This window comes from Opisthorchis viverrini, assembly GCF_000715545.1.
Source record: "Opisthorchis viverrini unplaced genomic scaffold opera_v5_468, whole genome shotgun sequence".
Lineage (NCBI taxonomy): Eukaryota > Metazoa > Platyhelminthes > Trematoda > Opisthorchiida > Opisthorchiidae > Opisthorchis > Opisthorchis viverrini.
The window spans coordinates 244,824-247,807 of record NW_008752132.1 but is presented as its reverse complement, the minus strand read 5'-3'; the positions used below and the strand labels follow the sequence as shown (position 1 = coordinate 247,807).

General features: G+C 46.5%; 1 protein-coding gene across 1 annotated transcript in view; it reads left to right on the top strand.

Moving 5' to 3' along the window:
* Window positions 1–345: 345 nt before the first annotated feature.
* T265_11288 (hypothetical protein) overlaps window positions 346–2,984 on the top strand; it is a gene marked incomplete at both ends in the record, with an annotated part of 80,405 nt that continues 77,766 nt past the window's right edge. Inside the window, one exon of the mRNA XM_009177904.1 lies at window positions 346–516. The remainder of the gene's footprint in view (window positions 517–2,984) is intronic.

Sequence of the window (2,984 nt, the reverse complement as noted above, 5' to 3'; positions counted from 1 at the left end):
GTGGTTGGCACCAGGGCCTGACACAAAGCAGTTCTACCGTCTCTTCATGTGTTAGTAACTCCTGCGCAGATGACCATTACTATCGGGAGGTTTATGTGGAAGGCGTTTCACAGTTGATGATCCGAACACCCTAGGGCTGTATTGTTCTTGCCTGAGTGTTCAGCACCTCACCGTGCGGCGGTGTTGAATCGGACTTCCTGTCTGGTTTCGAGTTAACTTGATGCGTGTTCGCTGGACATTCACAGAAGAGGAATGCATAACCATCCAAATCGAGATGGACATCTGCCCACTGCATCTGCGGACTGTCAACTGATCTAATGAACATACACCGCTGCCGTTTTTCAGATGTTGAGAAAAATTTTTCAAGCTTGCGCTCGCACTAAGCTCAAGTCACGAAAAGACGGTGCCGTTCTGTACAAACAACGATGCTTGACGGGTCTAGATACCCGTTGGTTCTCGTCTATGCATGGTTTGGGTGGTAATTCACAAGCAAGAAGCCGCTCGAAATTTCGTCCTGTAAGTGAAGTCAATTTATACTGAAAAGCACGGATTCGCTGCTTGGTTGTTTCCCAAATCTCATACTACCAGTCACAGAAAGACTGGACCTTAACGTGGTGTGACGGTTTGTGTGCCTCCACGGTCCGTTGATTTATACTGGGTGTTGTCCGTGTGACACCCAATGGGTCTCTCACACCGGCTTATTCAACGTTTGGAGGTCTGACCTACACAGTATCCTGGCCCTCCAGGTTGGGTGTCGGAACATGTGTCGCAACTCGATCTATGTCTGACCTACTATCCTGGCCCTCCAGGTTGGGTGTCGGAACATGTGTCGCAACCCGATCTATAAAAAGTGAAACACTTGCGTTTCCCTCCCTCCACTACTGCCTTGCGGTCAAGCTTTTGAACCAAGGTCTTTGTTTGGGGATCCCGATCGTCCCCGTGTCCAGATTTGGGCACCGTGGCAATTTTCCAGCCCACGTACAACCATGATGCTTACAACCAACAATACTCTCATGCCACATCGGTCGTCTCGTGGTGTCACCAGCCGGGGCGCCTTACTTGCCGCATACACCAGGGCGGATAAGCGAAAACATGCTACTGCTAATGACTCTCTTCTTACACTCACGTATTCCATCTTCTATCCCACCTCACGCCAATTAGAATACGCTCTAAGCAGATCCCAGCGCTGGAACTGACCGTCCTGTTTGCCGTGCATCATGCTCAGCTGCAGCTTCTGTATGCCCAAATTAAGTAACAACCTTAAACAATTCGAAGCCTGTTTTCAAACCTCGAAAGCCAGTCTATCTAGCTTTCCTTAATATTCACACACCAAAGTATGCAGGACAACAAGCGACTTTTGCTCGTACACTGAATTCCATGTGGGTTGATGTGTGCTGTCTTTTGGAAACAAGGAGACAGAACGCAAGTATTGTGATTAAACTGACTTTCCCATCGCCCTCCACCAGGTTCTGAATGGGCAAACCTTGATGCAGAGGTCGGTGAAGCTGAATATGCTGGCATGGGTGTTATATTGAGTGACCAAACGGAAGTTTATCTACTTCCTTGGACCTCCGTTGATAGTTGGGTGGTTCTTTTGGCAGCGTCTGTGAAAGGATCTCGAGAATCAGGTCCATCGCTCCCTGTTTATTGTGCCTGCTTATCCCCCAACGGACCATAGCTCTGAATCTTCTAAAGAAAATTTCTACGACTTTCTAGGCACTCTTTTGTAATGGGTTAAAAACTCAAACATCGTTATGGTTACTGACAGAGAACGCTCGGGTGGGTACAACTCAGCGAGCCTCATTCAACCATGGGATTTATGACAACACCGCGGCTTTTCTGGAGGCACGATTACAAATTCTTCCTTACCGCAATTACAACAACTTGACGCATCATCCGATATCAGGTAAAACTGAGCGTCCGTACATACCGAGGAGCTTGGTGGACTTAACAGGCCGAAGAAATGGAAGAGGCAAAATATTTTTAGAAATATCCATCCTATTGGTCCTTGAAAGCCTCTTATCAACGAGACTATCGGGGATCAAAAGGATTATTGATTTTCAACAAAAAAGGACGTTTGTACCGTTGAGCAGAGTACTTCACACAACAATTCAGTTGACTACCTTTTATCTCCAATCCGGAATCCTGGACTTCAACTTCAGGAGTGTGCGAATGCATACCTCTAATCATACGCCATCATGCTGCTGGTCCTCGGACCAACCCTATTCAAGGATCGCGGAGAGTTCCTCACCTAATGACTATTTCGCATATATTGGGGTCCAGCTGGGAAACAGAAATCGTCCCAGACAACTGGGTTGAATCGATAGTAATGCTCATTTTAAAAAAGAACATACTCGTAGTGAACGTAGCACCCACGGAAGTGTTAGTTGTAACAAGGCTTCTTACATCCCTGATTCTCCATCGTCTTAAGGCGGCATGTGAAACTTTGCCCGTGAGCACCAAGCGGGATTTCAGCCAGGTATAGGCTGCGTGGACCACATCTTCACACTCGGTCAGATGTTAGAGTAAGGCCATACGTAGAAGCCACGCACAATCTTGTTGTTCCTTGACTTCACGGGTGCATTCGATTTTGCCGATCGGCCATTGCTTTTATTTATACTCGCTCAATAGAGTATATATATAGTAGTATAGAACTCTTCTATAGAGGGAAATGTTGGTAGCTCAGGTAGCGTAGATTGTGTTCGTTTGCTTGTTCGCTGAGCTGGGCAATTTGATTGCAAACGTTTCATCACCAATCGCACTGATGATGTCACCTCGATTGGTGATGAAACGTTTGCAATCAAATTGCCCAGCTCAGCGAACAAGCCAACGACCACCATCTACGCTACCTGAGCTACCAACATTTCCCTCTATAGAAGAGTTCTATACTACTATATATATACTCTGTTGAGCGAATATAAATAAAAGCAATGGCCGATCGGCAAAATCGAATGCACCCGTGAAGTCAAGGAACAACAAGATTG